This window comes from Macrotis lagotis, chromosome 8, assembly GCF_037893015.1.
Source record: "Macrotis lagotis isolate mMagLag1 chromosome 8, bilby.v1.9.chrom.fasta, whole genome shotgun sequence".
Lineage (NCBI taxonomy): Eukaryota > Metazoa > Chordata > Mammalia > Peramelemorphia > Peramelidae > Macrotis > Macrotis lagotis.
Genome location: NC_133665.1, coordinates 5,935,734 through 5,954,746, shown reverse-complemented (window position 1 = coordinate 5,954,746; position 19,013 = coordinate 5,935,734). Strand labels below are relative to the sequence as shown.

At 35.5% G+C, this 19,013-nt stretch overlaps 2 long non-coding RNA genes across 2 annotated transcripts in view; one reads left to right on the top strand and one right to left on the bottom strand.

Moving 5' to 3' along the window:
- Positions 1–9,954, top strand: part of LOC141494696 (uncharacterized) — a 48,809-nt gene extending 38,855 nt beyond the window's left edge. The window contains exons 2-4 of the long non-coding RNA XR_012470542.1: positions 3,050–3,137; positions 4,161–4,527; positions 9,210–9,954. This is a non-coding gene — a long non-coding RNA (uncharacterized LOC141494696). The remainder of the gene's footprint in view (positions 1–3,049; positions 3,138–4,160; positions 4,528–9,209) is intronic.
- The window catches only part of LOC141495230 (uncharacterized), a 699,421-nt gene that overhangs the window by 469,818 nt on the left and 210,590 nt on the right, over positions 1–19,013 (bottom strand). The gene's annotated exons all lie outside the window — the stretch shown is intronic.

Here is a 19,013-nt window from a genome sequence, read left to right as displayed (position 1 = left end):
CAAGAGTGTGTTGGATGTTCTGGGAATTAATTTCAAACAAAATAATGGTGGCATAAAGTGAAATTCTGACTTAGGCTGGGAAATCATCCAGTTTCTCTATCCTGTTCCCCATTCAATTCCTCCCTGCAACCCACTCCATGCTGTGAAGAGACAGCTTGTTTTTCTAACTAATGCAGAGTAGCAATCTAAGCAGGGCTGACCTCTCTCAAACCTTCCCTGGAGCAGGCTATGCTTGGGTTTCTAAGGGTTCTCTTGCATGAAAATTAAATAGAGGACTGATTTTCCACAGATAAGCCTAGCTATGTCTGATTCTAAGCTGTTCTTCATTCATATCAAAGGCTCAACTCTTTCTTCCAAAGTACTCAACAAATTGTATATGTATATATATATATATATATATATATATATATATATATATATATATATATATATATATACCTACATGTACTGATCTATATTTGGACTAGAATTAGAAATGACAGACCCTTCTACAAGTACATATTTTAAAATTTTTTCCCATAAAATGTTTTTCTTAAGTTATGCTAAACACAATTCAATTAAGTTCAGCAAACTTTTAAAAAATAACCAAACTTGCAAATTCATTAATAAAAGAAATTCTAAGTGAGGAAATTCTCTTTATTCATAAAGATTCACATTTGCTCTACAACTTAGGGTCTCATAGGGACACCTAGGACATTAACTTGCCCAGAGCCAAACAATTAGCATAATTTGGAGGCAGCCAAGTCTTTCGAACTCAGATGTAGACTCTCAAAACCAGCAAAACATTGATGATACAATGAAGGCAACAAAATAGTCTCTTATCTCAGGTCCTTATATTCTACCTGAATACAGATGCCAACTGAAGACTGAGCTAAGTATTCAGGACAATTTTTTAAAAAAAAAAGAATGAATTCCAGACAAAGTACACATAGACTAGATATTGAATATTGAATTTTAAGGAAATCTAGTAAGCAAATTTATCTAGACCATGGAATGTCTATTGGAAACTAATATAAAATAATTCTAGAAGAGTGGACTGAAACTGTATTACAGAAGATTTTAAATTCAAACTGAGGACAATTATGTTCCCTGGAGACAATAAGGAACTACTTTAGATACTTGAGGAAAGTGATAGTCAGACTTATGCCTTAGGATGATTAGACACCTGTGTAGAGGGATACATGCTGGAGGTGAGATAATTAAATCACGGAGATCAATTAAGGGACTAGCATAATAATATAAATAGCAGGAGTTGAGATGTGGAACTAGGGATGTGGCCAAGTAAATAGAGAGAAGGGAGAAGACTTAAATGATTTTGTGACTGTAGAATTAACAACAATAGAAAACTAATTTGATATAGGAGGTAGCAGAATGGATATAGCCCAAGGAAACTGATAGGGAAGGGGAGGAGGGAGACAAAAAGCTAGATCCCTTTTAAACAAATTGAAGCTTATATTTCTGTGAAAAATCTCTCCTGAGATGCAAGTGGACAGTTGGTAACATAGAAATGGAAATCATAAATGAGATTATGGCTATACCTATAAAGGAAATCATCATTAGAAAGTAATCAAGGGAAGAGATGAGGTCAAAAAGGGAAAAGGTATATAAAAGGAAAAGAATGTCTTCAGTTAAGCCCTGAGGGTTCCCTAAATGGTTCATTCATTTTTAGAAAGATTGGTGTAGACAGGTGATGGTCTAGAAATGGGCAAACATGAAGAGATGAAGCAAGAGAGACTAGTTTCATGGAAGCTGAGGGATAAGAGACTATCCAGAGGAAGAGTGGATGATATCAAAAGCTTCATTATAGAGAAGGGATAAGAAGACAATTTTTTATGAGATCCCTGTTAATCTTGGAAAGAGCAGTTTTAATCTGAAGTGTTACAGGCAGAATTCAGGCAGAAAGATGTTGAGAAGTAGGAAGAGAAGAAGCAGAGGGAGAAAAGGCTGATTATTTCTTCTAAATTTTTGCAAAGAAATAGATCAAATGTACTGAATAAAAAACATGATGAAATGGTAGGATGAAATGAAGAATTTTTCATTTTTTAAAGGACAGGGGAGACCTAGATATGTCTTGAGGAATCAAGGCAAGAGTTAATGGATAATGAAGGTTAATTATGAGAAAGGCAGAGACAGACAAAAGGACAGAGAGACAGACAGAGAGATGATTTATGTCTAAAAAAGCAAACTGTAGAAGAGATAGAAAAGGATAGAATAAAGGACTCTAACTAGAAGAATCAATCTTGGCAAAGACCAGTGTCACCTCTTCCAGAAGGACTAACAAAAAAAAGGAGAGATTTGGGGAGAGTATCTAGGATTTTGAAATGTCTATTCAAATATTTTTGATGTCTGAGTTGGCAGATACCAGGTCTTCATGAATTTGGAAAGAACTCATATTGATGCTAGTCCTTTCTTTGTCAGAAATGATAAGGGTTGATACCTAAAGAAAAATCCCCCTGTAAAGTGTATGCTCAGTTCCCAATTTGGGCCTGGAGATTGAGGCCCAGGTGTTGTCAGTGAAAATCTAGTGTCTGGGCATTTGATAATTACAGAGGAATTTTTTCCCAAGATAATTTAAGAAAGCAAAATGGAGTACTTCAACACATGCTGATAGAATCTTTGGCAGGAATCCCTCTAAACTTAATCTCTTTAAGTATATGGGCCTGAAATAAACCTTACCAATAGAATGATGATAGTTCTGCCTCCTGAGTCCCTGTTATCTGTATATTGAAATAATCCATACATCTCACTAATTTAAATTCAAATTCAATAAGGCAGTTGGCATTAGAAGAACTATATATGACACTCAGCACTACTATGGCCATGAATAAGTCATTTTTCATTTCTAGACCAAATTTACTCCATTTGAAAAATGAATTTGAAATGAATGGCCTATAAATTTCTTTCAAGTTGTCAATCTATGGTTTTTCTGGTCCTATGATTCTAGAATACTCTTAAAAACTTTTCTCTTGGACTGACCCATAGGAGAGATAAGACACCTTTATATTTCTGTCTTTTGACTGACCCTTTCATAATTCTCCTTTCATGCAAGATCTTGATCTAGCAAAGAAGAAGATTGATTCATCACTATCAATAAGCAAAGAAGCCTATTCTCTGTCCACAGAACTGCTAAAGGAGAGGTAAACAGTCAAGATTCATACTCATACCACAAACAGCTAACTCTTATATACAGATGGTTCCCCTACAAGACAAAAGAACATAATTCCCAGTGATTAAAAGGAGAATTACAATCACCACAGTATGAAAAGCACATTATAAATCATAGAAGGGAAAGTGTGGAGAGTTAATTTGTTCAGCAACTCAAAAAAGTATTTATTAAGTCAATGCATTAAGTGCCTACTATATAGAAAGGACATGAATTCAGAGATAAGGATCTCTTCAAAAAATCTATAAGGATCTATAAAAGGGGCTCTTCACCTTTTTTATGTCATAGACATTTTTTTTACAAACTGGGGAAGACTATGAATCCTGTTTCAGAATGATTTTTTTAAAATTCATAAGTGTAAAAAATGTCAATTTTCAGTTAGTAGTTAGTGAATATAAAGATGTATTTTCCTATTCAAATATATGGATCCCCTAAAATATCTATGGACCCCTTGAAGGTTCATGGATCCAACATTAAAATCCCTATGCTAGAAGGAGACTTAAGAGTAGAGATAAAATGACTAGCCCCCCCCCCCAAGAAAAAGAATAAAACATTATGTATAAAAAAAACACATCTCCTCAAAGTTAATTATTAGAAGAGACATTGGGTTGGGGGCAAAGGAGTGGAGAGGTGGGGGAAGCTGCTCCAGTGGGATAAAGCTCTCTCCCCTTTACATGAAGCAATCTGCCTCCCCCTCCACAAATGCATTCAGACCATGGCCGTTCTGGGCAATGGACTATGGTATGCTTATTTATAGCCACATCCCTGTGGCTAAAAGTGATCTTTAGGCGCCCGCAAATCTGATGAAAGAGCATGTATATCACAAGGAGACAGGCTATGAAATAGACTGTTGATTTCACTAGAGAAGCCCATTATTTGACAGCAAACAAAACCAGATTCTGACTGCTGCTAACCATGCCCCCCCCATTCCATACCTCCAATCCAAAAATACATTAAAAATAAAGCAGCTTAACCTATTTCCCTTTTACACAAACAGGCTCAACTTAAGGTCGGCCTCATCTGGTACACTGACTCCTATTATGGAGGGAATAAAGGATGGATAGCTCTTAACAAGAAAGAGACAGCATTTAATGACAGTTTCCGAATCATGGCCTTTTGTACTTGAAGAGATCGACTATAAAGCTCACTGTCAACTGACAGTAACATCAATGTCAGGGTACAAAAGAATTGATATCCCTCAATAGGAGCTCCTCCTGGAGTCATTAACCATTGCTGGTCTGTTCTGCCATCTTTATAGACTGCTGCTTGTAAAAGCCTGGGTTCTATTCAACTTTAATGGAAGGACAGCAAAGAAAAGGCACTCCATGCTTGGGGAAGGAACCCTGATGACAGATAGCAATCAAGTGAGGAAACTCCACTGCCCATCCTACTATGTGCTGAATATGGAGTTAGGCACCATGAGAAACAGGAAAGAAAGAAAATAACCCAGTTCTCTCTTTCAGGAGAGTAAAGGTCTTTCATATATGAAACAATTAAGAAAGAATATAATATATGTAATAAAGTCCTAAATTGTGCAGACTCTAAGGATAGCAGTAGTTAGGAAAGGTAAGTGTTAGAGAAGGGACTACAGTTGTTACAAAGGCTAGATGGAGAGAGTGAGATTGGAATTGGACTTGATGGATGGGCAGGATGTGATTAAATGGAAAAGAAAGACTGGTCAGGGGGCAATATCTCCTCTGATTAATAACACCTACCTCCTAAAGTGGTTGTGAGGATCAAATGAGATAATTGTAAAGCACTTAGCACCAATGCCTTCTACACCCAGTAAGGGCTATGTAAATGTTAGCTGCTGTAATTGTTGATTATTATTTAAGAAGATGAATGTGATCAAAGGTAGAAAGGGGTATCATATGGGGAAATAAGGAGATTGCTCTGATAATAGGAGTTAATTTCTGTTGGGGAAGCAGAATAGCAATAAGAAGTTATAAATAACCACAAATAATTATTGTATGCTTTATTTACTATTAATAAATAAAAATTAATTAAATTATGGGCAGTGGATAAAATGTTAGGAAGAAGTCAGGAAGTACAGAACCTAGATTTGATCTCAGAAATTTACTAGCTATGTAACCCTGGTCAGATATGCCTCAGTTTCCCCAGCTGTAAAAGGGGAATAATAATAAGAATAAGTTTGATGCAAAAGTACATAGGACAGTGTTTGGCAGTAGGCACCTAATGAATACCTTCCCTTCCTCTAGTATACATAAGACACTGTGCTTAGTGTGATGGGATGGGTTTACAAAGTTAAAATGAAAAGCAGTTCCTACCCTCAAGGATTTTATAATCTAAAAGATGGAAATGAGTGGAAATGGGGTGAAAGAGAGATAAAATTAAAACCTATACACTGAGAAGTAAACACAATATAATTGTAGAATGTGAATTGAAAACAAAATTATCAATATGAGGAGTTTCCACAGATATTTGGAAGGACATAGTATTCTGATTTTTTATTTCATATGATGTGGGAAATTCCCAGGTATGGAAGTTTATTCAGCCAATGAAGATCAGCAACCTTTCTGTAATTTAAGAACCCTGGGGAGCTGCCTGTGGGGCACTGAGATCTTACTTAATAATCAAAAACTTAAGGTATTAGAGGTAAGTCTTGAACTCAGGGCTTCCTGACTTCCAGGTCCATAAATCTATACACTGCACCAGCTTGTCAAAAAGTATGTTGTAGGGAAACCACAAATGGCAGTCATCAACATTTTCAATGAAAGCTTTTTGACTACTGTTTGACCAGATGCCTTGGGAATCCCTGCCAGCTTAATGATTTTATGATTCCATACATTCTTTCTCTAAGTGTGCCAATCCTCTGGATATCTCACATGGCAGTCAATATTTCAAGCTTACTGCATAATTGAAGGCATTTTCACCTGCTGTTCCTCATGTCTGAAACTCTGTCCCTCCTCACCTCCATGCCCTGCTTTTTTGTTTGTTTAGGTACAGGGGTGTTCAATCCTCCTTAATAAATCCAGTTCATCCTATTATAACTTCTAAATAACTGTTGCCTGAATTCTCCCAAATTGGATTACTTTCCTTGAGAGGAAGGGACTGTTTTATTGTTGCTATTTGTTTGTTTTGAATTTGTGTGTGTTTTTCTTTGTATCTTTCAGTGCTTATCAAAGTGCCTGACACATTGTAGGAGCTTAAGTTGTGTGTTGATTTGAAAACTGAGGAAGCAGGGTTTTTTTTCCTTATTTTAACTCCCCAATAGAGACATGACTTTCTAACAGTGTGATGATTACTTAATTAGCATCAGTGTTATTGCTAACCCCATGAATTGGTAATGGGTATAAATCTATTTTCCAACAGCATACAAACAATCCCAAACACACAAATACACATAAATATATTTTGTATGTGTGTATGTATAGATGAATGTATTTACATAAATTTACACATATGTATATTACTATATTTTGCAAAATACTTAGATCTAAATGCAAAATTAATCATAATCACTCTAATGTACAAGGATGATAAGTTTTTCAAAAGATAACAAGTGGTCATGGAAAGATAGATTTTTCTAGCCTACTGATTTTTATTTCTATATACTCTGCTGCAAAAGAAAAAGGCTCACTTTTAAAACAACAGCAAAATGTGAAACAGGTATCCAAAAGAGATATTCAGAAGGAAAAACTACGAGGCTGTTGTATAATTAGAGCTAACCACTTTCATCCTAGAATATCTTTGTAGATGTCTCAGATCTCAGTTATCCATTTTTGTGCTCAAATTTTATAAGTTGTGTGTTTTGTAGTGTGGGAAATCTGTGACTGCTAGAACAGATATTTCTAGGATAAAAAAATCCTACCATGAATCTAAGTTTAAGTATTTCCAGCAAAACAAATGGTAGCAGCAGAAAAAGTACTAGACAAAAAGTTAATAGTACTGGGTTATAGAACTGATTCTGCTATAAACTAAATGGTGTGACCATGTTCAAGTCTCTGCCTTTAGAAATTGCCTTCTCTGTGTCTCAGTTTTGGAAAAACCAAGGAGGAAATGGACTAGCAATCACTGGAGAGCTGTATCTTGCAGTCACGACTCAACTTAGACAAACTATGAAACCCTCTATCAAAGCTGAAAATAATAAGATTTTTTTATGTTTGAAATTGACTATCACTGAGAAAGGCTAAGATAATGTTATTTAGCTATCCATTATGATTCTGGAAAGTCAGGAAGCAAAGGTAGGGATTGGATGTATTTAAGACACTTCCATTCCAAAAAAACACAGGGATTTTGTTTGTTTTGTTGTTGTTTAAACCATTCAAAATTTTGACTCATTGCCTAGAACTCTTTGTTTGAGAAGGGTTGATGATAATCAAATTAAAAGAAAGTTTATATAAAGGTGTCCATTCTGATTAAAGCATCTAATATATGCTTGAAATATTCTGCTTGCTGATTAGTGTTGATTGTTTGTACTTGATTTATTTCCTCAAGCTCAGTGTTCATTAAATCATTTAATATAATGGCAACTATGTGGTTGTTCCCACTTGGAACCATCTTTTGATTACATTCCTTGGTTGCTTTAAGAGTTCAGATGGTAGCTTTTACAAGCTAAAAGCTGTTTATTACTCATAGACATAACTTAAAATACAATTATTTTAGAAGAGATTCTATGGCAGTCATGACTTGTTTCCCCCTCTATTTATAGTGCCATTGTTGGCATTCATCTTATTATTTGGGGACAATTTATTAGCAAACTCAGCACATGTATAAAGCAATACTCAACACTTGTAACAACACCTTTCATCTTGAAAGTTTTATAAAAACTCATCACCCCCATAGAAAGTTGAAAGAGTTTGACTCATATTTCAACCATTCTTAAGCTAAATTTGGCAACTTTGTCACTAGCCATTACATCAATGTTCTCTTCAGGAAGGATTTGCTTATGCTGCCCATTTTCTTTGTTTTCAAAGGGGGGGAACAATCCATATTTATTATTATTCAAGATTTGGATTGACTTTCAATGATACAGCACTTTAACAGGACTCTACTATATAAGTGAGTGGGGACAATGGTGGGATTCAAATAAATTAAGAACCAGTTCTTTGCACTAATTTTTAAGCATACAAAAGTATATAACAAAAGGTACTTTAATATTTCATGAATTTTAATACTCAAATAAGAACAATAAAAGAGGTACACAAGATTAGATTATATTGTTACTCACAGTAAGCAAACATATCCTTATAGAGTGAAAGCAGGCACTAGACTACAACAGCCAATGTTAGAACAAATATAGAACCAAAATTCATTCTACCTATTCCAATTATATTTTATCTTCTACTTCCATGGCTTCCAAAATGGGTGATAAGATAACCCTTGAAATCTATATTTCTATTGGTTCATTGTGTCCCAGATTCCTGTTGGTTTCACGTTCAGGGAACACCAGTGCACTCATAATATCTTGGCGGGGGTGGGGGGAATTTCGGATGTAACCCAAAGTGGAAACAAATGAGAGCTTGTCACCCCTGGTTGCTTGGCACTTTTGCTCTTTGTGTTATGTGTTTGTTTATTGAAGTAACAAAAACAAGGGAATATCAAAAATATAATGAGTTTTAAGAAATGAATAAATATTACAAGCATAGTTCCATCAATTTTTTCCACCTATGGACATTACTATGAGTGCTTAGAAAATACTGTTGTGCAAATGAATACTAAAAAAGAATAATGAGAGACAACTAGATGGCACAAAGGATAGAGCACTTGTCCTGGAGTCAGGAGGACCTGCATTACCTTGCAAAAACAACAACAAAAAAAAAGAGTAAGGGATGTAAATTTGTAATTTTCATATTGGGCAACTGTCCAGGTACCCACCTTAGAGAGAACCCTGATTACAAGTGCTATTTTAATGATTGGTTCACCAACTCAACATAAAATTAGGTATCAGTTCTACTGAACTAGTGCTAACCGACTGAATTCTACCAGTAAGAGGGATAAAAAGAAAATGGGAAAATATTTTATCAGATAATGTAAATTAACTTTTGCCTTCTAATATTTCTAATTATGGTAAATATTGTTTCAGATGGTAAGAAGTAATAACTTTGGAAGAACAGGGGACAATGGTGGCTCTCTTCCAGTACTTAAAGTACTTAAAAGGCTATCAAGAGGAAGAAAGGATTAGACTTGCTCCATTTCATCCCAGTGGTAACAAAGAAGAATAATGGGTAAAAGTAATAGGTAAAAAATGGAAGAGTAAAATATACACTAGATTTAAGGGAAGACTTCCTGACCTTTAGAGCAAACAGAAAATAGAATGTACTCTATCCAAAAGTTATAAGCTCCTCCTCATTCTTAGAAGCAAAGGATGGATGACTATTTGTCAAGTATTATAAAGTGGGTATATCCTTTGTTGGTATATGAGTTGGACTAGATAGCCATTGAAATCCTTTCCAAACATGGAAATTCTGTGATTTTTGAAAATCTTTGAATTTGAACAAGAACTGCAATTTCTGCAATCACAGGGAGTAACCACTCAGTGTCATATCTGAAGTTCTTGATTGACTTATGAAAAATGAACTCTAATGGAAAAACCAAGGTCACTCTGTGACCAAGAAGTGTGAAAAAAGAAAAGTAGTGAGGTCCTGGGAAACACATAAACACATTTTGTGGGCAGCCAACCCTCTATTGTCTTAGATACAGTTAACAATGCAAAGATTGCAGCAAGATTCCAGTTCTAATGAATGGACTTTCTGAGTTTAGTCAATATGAGGACTTTGTGTCTTTTAGCAGCTACCCACAATATTAAAAATATTCATCAGAATAAATAATTAACCCAACCAACCAAAATATCAAATTTATTCATTAATAATTTTAATAGATAATTAATTGAAATAAAATAACAAAAAAATAGTAATTAAAACCACTAACAAAAAAAAATACAAACCATAGTCCAGGTGATTTAACTTCTCTCAGTGCTGGCAACTGTTGTCCTCCTTTCAGAATGATGATCTTAATAGTGACATTCACTTACCCAACACTGGAGCCTCTGTATGAAATCTTGGGAGGAATCAGGGATACTTCAGTATGTCATTGGTTCAAGGAGGTCTCTAGCAGAGTGCTACATGCATCCTTTCTGCTTAGAACTCTTAGTAAGCATAGAGGATTTTCATTTATACAAACAAATACCAGAATGCCAATTTCCTCAGTATAGGGACTTTATAACAGATTAAAGAAGTTGTCTGTGAATACTATTTATCTACTATGTGATACAGTAGAAAGTCCATCTGGTTTTGAACTTGGGGGGATTTGAGTTCAAATTCAGCTCTTTATACTTATTCTCTATGTGACCCTGGACAAATCATTTAACTTGCTTCTTCCATATCTATATTTATGATCCTTAGATGAGTGAAATAGGATCACAATTTTGAATTACACAGAATTTGAGTGTATAGGCCTGAGCTAGAAAATCAGATTGTGAGGGGGTAGTATGTTTGGGGGGGCAGAGGAGAATTATATACACTGGCCTAAAAAAGTCCTTTTTAACTCTAAATCTATAGTTCTAAGATCTTATAAATTATCCCAGGTACTCAGAGAGTTCACGTGAAAGGGTTTGAACACAAATTTTCTCTACTCTAAGTCCACTCAACCCTCTCTATAGCTGATACTCTCCATAATTATACCCTAAAATGGAAAAGTGGACAAAATGATAAAAGAAGAAGTAAACATTTATTGCACAGTGATTTTTTGCACGATACTGTGCATTTTACAGATATTATCTTATTTTAAAATTACAGTAACACCAGGAGATAGGTACTTTTATGATTACCCATCTTACAATTGAGAAAACTGAGGAAGAAAGAAATTAAGTAATTTGATGAGTAGTATTGTCTCAGACTGAATTTGAACTCAAGATTTCCTAATCTAGTTCTAGCACACTATCCACTGTACCACTTACCAACCTTTAGTAAAGAGAAGGGATGCACTAGGAGAATTAAAGAACACAAATATTTTAAATAAAGTTATTTTCTCCTGACTCCAGGGCCAGTGCTCTATCCACTATGCCACCTAGCTGCCCCAAGATAGATATTTCAATGAGGAGCCTGCATTTGAAGTCTACAGAATGAGGGTACATCTATAACCTTGCAAGTCTTGTAACCTTACTGGCCTCAATCTCCTCATATTTAAATAAGAGGAGTTGGCCTAAATAACTAGCTCTATAATTTGCTTCCCAATCATGTAAGGTAATATCCCTTTTCCAGATGGAACTTGTATTCCATTTAGGTATATTAATCCCCTAAAAGACACAGGACCTTTCCATCTGTCTTGCAACTTAAACCTCACTTGCCTCATATCAGAATATGAGCTCCTTGAGAGCAACACTGTCTTATATTTCTATCTGCATTTTCAGTTCTTTGTACATACTAGGGATTTAATGATTTTTTTTGGTCTATTTATTTTCATTTTAAAAATATTGTTTTGTGACCTCTCAAATCCTAGTAACAAAAATGTTTTTCACTCGAATGTTGTAGGTCATCCAAGTCTAATTTCCAAACAAGGGTAGTGATGCTGACTCCCAGGCCCCAAGACAGGTCATGGTGGTGCTGGAGGACATGCTACATAAACTGCCCAGATGGTTCTATAGTAACCAGGCAGTGATACCTGAAGTTCTTGATTGACTTAAGAAAAATGAACTCTGACAGAGAACCCAAGGTCACTTTGTGAGCAAGTAATGTGAAAAAAAATGAATTAATAAGGTCCTGGTAAACTAAACACATAAGCACATTTTGTGGACAGCCAAGACTCTACTATCCTCAATCTAGTTAACAATTGGAAGATTGAAGGAAGATTTTTTTTTCTAGACACCTGTAACAAGAGAGTCACATCTTATAGGTAAGAATACAAATGCTTTTAAAGAGGCTGTTTGGGGGAAAGGGGAATCCTGCTGATGTTTCAAGAAGATAAAATCAAGTTAAAAAGCAGCAGGATCCCAAGAGGGCTGTCACCTTCGAATATACACTGAAGTATTCTATTCACATTTGAAATCAGGATTCAAAAGAACAGAGATTTCTTTCATAATCCAGAAAAGACATCAATTATTTTACAAGGCTGTCACATACCTTCCAGTTCTAATGTCTTATATCAAGTAGGAGAAATACCACTGGGCAACACAATCCTAGGACAAATCTTTTCCTGGGGTGACATATACACATCCCTTTCACCTTGATGACAAACCTTGCTCTGAACAAAACAAACCATTTCTGCTGTTTTCCCATTGTGTCAAATTATTCTGCTGTCCTTGCAAAATGAGCACTTAGGTCTTCAATACATTTTTAGGAAATGGATCACTGTGATTATTCTGGGAAACATAAAGCTCAGGGAGGAAAGGAGGAAATTATTCATTCTCATAAAATATGTTGGTCTCACTAATAGCACAGTACAGGGGACAAGTAGAAACTTGCCTTCCTACCCTATATTGTCTACCATCTTTGATGTTGCTACAAAGGGGTGACATGTACCATATATAGCATGGCTTTTCACTCAGAAAACCTGGGTTCAAACCTTGGCTTAACTACTTACTGTGTGTAATCTAGGGCCACCAATTTAAATGATTATGGATTAAAATGATGCTCTAGAAATATCTTCCAAGATTTTTTTTCTTTTCAATACTGTTCTATAAAAAGATCTGTAAGCAAATCAGATGTAAGTACAACTATATGTATATGTACATGCATGAGCCTATATAGGGTAACATGTATCATATATGGATGGCATGGTAGAGAAAATAATGAATTTGCAATGAGAAGACCTGGGTTCAAATCCCGACTTACTGTGTGATCCAGAGCAACCAATTTAAACTCACAGAGCTTCAGGTTCTTCATCTATAAAATGAGGAGTTAGACTATGTGACCTTTAAGACCCTTCCAAATTTTCAAACTGTGATCCTATGCTTTTACAAATATTAGTTTTTGTTTCTGTTTTACCAGACATGTGATTTCATCCATTTTAGGGAGTTCTACACCTTCTACCATAAAAATATAAGCACCTTTTCCACAATTTCTATAATGAAGATGTGTAACATTCTGAAACTTATGGTCTCAGTAAGAGGTTAAGTGTCTTGCAAAGGGTACATAGTGAGAGGCAGGAACCAAAATCAACCTGAACCTAGATCACTTCTCTAGGGACTATACCAGGCACCCCCTCAACAAACTTTTGATGTCAGATGTCAACTATAGTCAATTAGAATTTGTAAAGCACCTGGTATGTATCGAGTACTCTCATAAGTTCTGGGGAAGTCAAAAGAGAGTTTTAAAAAATTCTCTTTTGTTAAGGAGTTTATAATCTAATGATGAAGGCAATTTGCAAAGGACTATGTATGAACAAGATCTATACAGTTTAAGTTGGAAAAAATAATAAAGGAACAGTATTAGCATTAAAGGGATCATGGCTGCTAGGTGTTGCTGTGGAAGGATCACTGGCCCTGGAGTCAGAAGTACCTGTGTTCAAAGCCAACCTCAGACACTTAATAATTATCTAGTTGTGTGGCCTTGGGCAAGCCACTTAACTCCATTTGCCTTGAAAAAATCCTTAAAAAAAAAAAGCATTAAGGGGATCAAGACAGTTTTCTACCACTACAAATTAAGACTTCAGCTGACTCTTGAAGTAAGTCAAGAAAGACAGGAGAGGGAGATTAGACAAGAGAGAGTTCTAGCATGGGAAGCAGAGTTTCTCTATCACATCTAGAATTAAATATAAAATTGTTGGTTTACAATCTAAAGCCTTTTACAATCTGGCCCCCTCCTAGCTTTCCAGTCTTTTTATCCTCTACTGGATTCAGAGTACTCTACCATCTAACAACAGTAGCCAATTTGTGTTTCCTTGTTTCCTTCATCTACCACCCTATCTCCCAACTCTTTTACCCCTTCACTAGATGTCCTACATCCTAGAATGTTCTCTCTTTTCTTCTCCAAGACTCAACTTAAATCCTTCTTCAGGAGGTCTCTTCTGGTTGCTCTATGCCCTTATTTTCCTTCCTCAGTGACTTTCCTCTGAGATGACTTCTATTCAAACTTTGTGTTTGTGTGTAAATCTATATCTAAATATCTTTATATCTTTATATATATACAGTTGTTCACATGTTTTCTTCTCCATTAGAACTTGAGAGCATGGGGTTTTGTCTCTTTGTATCCTTAATGCTTAGCATTGTGCCTAGCATTTAGTAATCAATTAATAGCTTAATTAATGTTTGCTGACTGACTGAATGAAATGACTTTTATGATCCCTGAGGATTTCAATGTTCATATTAAGCAACTAAATTTTATATCTTCCTTAGTATCCTAGATGTGCTAGTATTGGATGTTTAATATTATCTAGTGAATTGAATTAAGTGAATGAATAACATTTAGTACTGGTCTTGGAAGGAAAAAACAAACAAATAAACAAACAAACCCATCCCCCACCTCTCCCACCCCACCACCCCACCACGCCACCACCCCACCTAATTTTCAGTCTTAGCTTTGGTACATATTGGAATACCTTGTCAGGTTCTTTTTGCATTTCTATTTTCCTTATGTATAGGACAATGATGATAACAGTCTCAATTCTGCTAAGGCTATTCTCTAATAGAAATTCAGAAGTTATCAGAACCTAGAAAAACTTTTTCTCAAAATAACAAGAGTTTACCAACTGCACTTCCAGAGAGTGAATATCATTTCATTTAATGAAAAAGAACTTTCTGAACATATCTACATGTGTCATGGACCTAACTCCAACTTTGGATCACTAGTCTCCAAGGGTTCAAAAATTTAGAAAAATGTTTAATTCTTCTTTCTTTCCTCACTTTCATTCACTTGTTAAGCCTTGACATTTATATACAAAATGCATACATATATACTCACCTCCTTGAGAGGTGATTGTGTGAGCATGTACATATATGTGTATATATAATATTTTTACATGTAATTGCAAAAATATAATTAAAAATAGAGAAATAAGAAACATGGTACACTATGTAAAAATAACTTGAGACTAAGTTCATGAAATCAGCAATCAATTATTATCACTGTCAACTTATAGAAACTCATAGCTATCATTATGATGTCAGGCAAAGTGCATACCTACCCCACTCCCCACTCTAAAGTTGGATTAATTAGAAATGCCCGACAAATCATGAACAAATGTGGAACACTATTACCAAATAGAAGTCCAGAAGACCTTTAGATATTCCATCTAACTAATTCCTTCACTACAAATTAGAAATAAAAGTGAAAAGGTGGCTCAAGACCACTTAGTTGTCATCCAAATGGAATACCTGGTCCTTGCACTGTAAATAATAATCCCATCAGAAGGTATCTGGACATTATCATAGAGATGATACATCAACTTGTAGTCATTGGAGTAAGAAGAAAAGCAGGGTAATTTGGGCCCTGCTAACTCTACTTATAATGCATAATATTCTCTTCTTAGTTGTCCTTGTAATTATTTTGTATATGTACTGTATCAACTTTTTGTCTTGTTAGAGAGTAAATTCCTTGCTAGAAAGGATTGTTTGTCTTTTGTCTTTGCTCCTCACAGGAATTTGCAGAGTACCCTGACTATAGGTACTAGCTTGCCCATGGGCAACTAGGTAGTGTAGATAAAAGTGCCAGGTCTGGAATCAGGAAGATTTATTTTTCTGAGTTCAAACCTGTTCTCAGACCAGATTACTAATTGGACAAGTCATTTAACCCTGTTTGCCTCAGTTTTTCATCAGTAAAACGAACTGGAAAAGGAAATAGCAAACAACTCCAGTATCTGCCAAAAAAATCCCAAATTAGGTCATGAACAGTCAGACACAGTTGAAAAATGACTAAACAATTGTTCATGTTATTGCTGAGTCACCTATAGGAAGTATTTAATAAACAGTTCATTGATTGACAAATTGATGGATTGGTATGCCTGAAGAGTTTCATACTTTTGAGAATCTGAGCTCAATCCAAGGTAAAGATCAAGGGATATAAGCACAAAAGGAAGCAAAATAAAAATATGAATAGTTGGAGCAGAGATGTAGAGGAAACAAATGTCTAAACCATCTTAATATTTCCCTAGAAAATGAAAGATTTTCTTTGCTTTCCAGTTATTTTAGTTAGCTCTTTTCCCTGCTCCTAGAGGTGAGACAGTTAGGAAGAAGTTCATTATAGCCTTTCTTCTAGTCCTAAAGAGAGAAGAACATTAGGACAGAGTATACTTTTGCAGGGAAAAAGTCCAAAACAGGGTAAAACCCAGAAGAGAATATAACATTCTGACCACACAGGATAAGTAGAGAAAAAAAATGCAGATTTCTCAGACTGGCATTTTGAGCCCTCCACAATCTTGCCTCCCACCTACTCTTCCAGACATTTTATATTCATTTCCTTCAGACACTTTCTGTGCCAGTTAAAATGGCCTACAAGCTGTTCTCCAAATGAAATATTCTATGTCCCATTCAGTTAACAAGCATTAATTGTCTACTACATGCGTGCCAATGATTGTGCTAGCCAGCAGGAATACCAAAAATAAAATTTCCATTACAGGGAGATGATTGGGGTGGGGAAGGGGGTGGGCAGAGAGGGGAAGGAGGCATCTCAATTACATAGATAAGGAACCAAAAAATATAAAAAGTTCATAAAAAGAAATTTAGAAGGAGGAAGGCCATACAGTTAGGGAGATTAGGAAAGGCTTTCTAGAGGAGATAGTATAAGAAATGAACCTTGAAGGAAATTGGGTCTTCCAAGAGATGGAAGTGAGAGAAGTTTTAATCAGAAAGACTTGACTTCACATCCAGCCTTTCACACCATGAACAAATGAGTTCAAGCTCTTTTTACCTCAGATTAATCTCTGGTGCTAAAGTCTCTCTTTATACTATGAGATTAAAGTAATTGGGGTGGGGGAGAGGGGGGGAAAGAAATGTATGGAATATAAACTTGATGACAATACAGCAATATGCAACATCTATCAAATACCATGCAAGCAACTCCTCTAGGAAATCCACACTATCAATATTCCTTTCAATGATACTCTTAAATATTTGAGAAACATTGTGATTTACTTGGACTTTTGGTTAAACCAGTTGTGCATAATCTCATCTTTGTTGTGTATAATATCAACTTTGAAAAGGTGGGTTTGGGGGCGGGGGACTATGATAAAAAGCAAGCACCACAGGAAAAATCGATGTGAAACAGGAAATGAAGATAAACATGTCCAATCTTATTTCAAACTTTGCAATGCTGCATGATGACCATCAGGTACACACATCCTATTAGTAATTGAAGTTATTTAAAGAATATCTTTGCTTTTGACATCCACAATTTTTCAAATGTCTACAAAGTTTGTAGAATATAAATGTTATAAAGTTGTTAATTTAACCATTTAATAAACTGAAATGTTAAGTAGTTCTTTTGGCCCAACAGCAGGTGGGAAAAATGACTGAAACAAACACCAAGAATGTCATGAACCAAGAAAGTTTATAAACCTCTTGTACATATTGATAAAATGAGTTTCCACAGTGGGTTTTTCTCATATACCAGAGCTGTTACTTCTGTCTGCCTCTTCAAACCTTCTTGTTTTTAGTTAACCCACATATCTTATCAGTAAAACGTAAGACTCTTGAAATAAAGGACTTATAGTTATATCTGTATAGCCCCCACCCTGGATCTAGCATAATGACCTAACATGTGTGAAGCAAGTAAAGCACAGCACACAAATATTTCTTGAAATGGTGATTCTGAAAAGCATTTTTGATATACCTAACATTTCTATAAGAGTAAATGCTGACTTTGTAAAAGTTTCTGGTGTCTTTGCTACATTCAATAAAAAGCATGAGTTCCATACTCCCCCCCCACTGCCAAATTTAAAAATCAGTTCATCAATAAAAATGTTCATTTTAAGAGAGCTTAAAGAAGATAACTATCCCTATCACTCTTGGTCTCCAATTAGCAAAAACACTGATGAAAAACAGGAAGCAAAATGAAAAGAGGGAAACATGGAAGGAAAGAAAGAAGGAAAGAAGGAAGGAAGGAAGGAAGGAAGGAAGGAAGGAAGGAAGGAAGGAAGGAAGGAAGGGAGGGAGGGAGGGAGGGAGGGAGGAGGGTCAGAGGGAGGGAGGAAGGGAGGTATGAAAATCTGGAAGGAAATCAAGATTTACATTTGATTTTTGTTTTTCATGCAGATACTAAATATCTCTTGGCTCCTGTACAAAAAAGCACAATTTACTTATGCTAAATTTTCTGATGTGCAGAGAAAGCAAATAAAAACAATTTACTCCTTTTTATGGGATAGTCACAAAACAAAATCTTCACCATGGTTGATCACTGAAAATTTAATGAATATTAGTATATATTTTACCCATTCTAACCCTGGAAAGTAAAGAAAGAACAAAGTGCTGGACAACAACAGTAAGAAAAGAAATAGGGTGACCCTATAAACTTCCTTTAGATTAGGTCACAGAAAGGCTCTGGTTATAGTAGTTTATTCACTGACTTTTTCTAAACTAGAATTGCAGGTAAATCACTCAAGATAAATTCTACTTCTTGTGGTACTTCTGTTTTTTGGGTTTTTTTAAAAAATATATAAGGGAACAGGGTGAGCTTTACAAATGGTCTTTTAGACCCGAGAATGACACTATTGGTCTCCAGGGGAAGAAGACAAGGAACCATCATTTATCTAAACTGCCTTTGAAGAGCGGAGGATTATGCACAACATGACTCAGTTGGAAAGATGGGCCAAGAGAGCATTTTATTTGCATGCTGAACCCTATTCAATGCCCTTGGTGGTCCTTAGGGGGCAGGACAGAACACACTTCTTTTTGAATGAAGGCCATTTGTGTTTTCTGGAGAGAAAGACAAGTTGTGGAACTGGAGAAGGAAAATAGCAG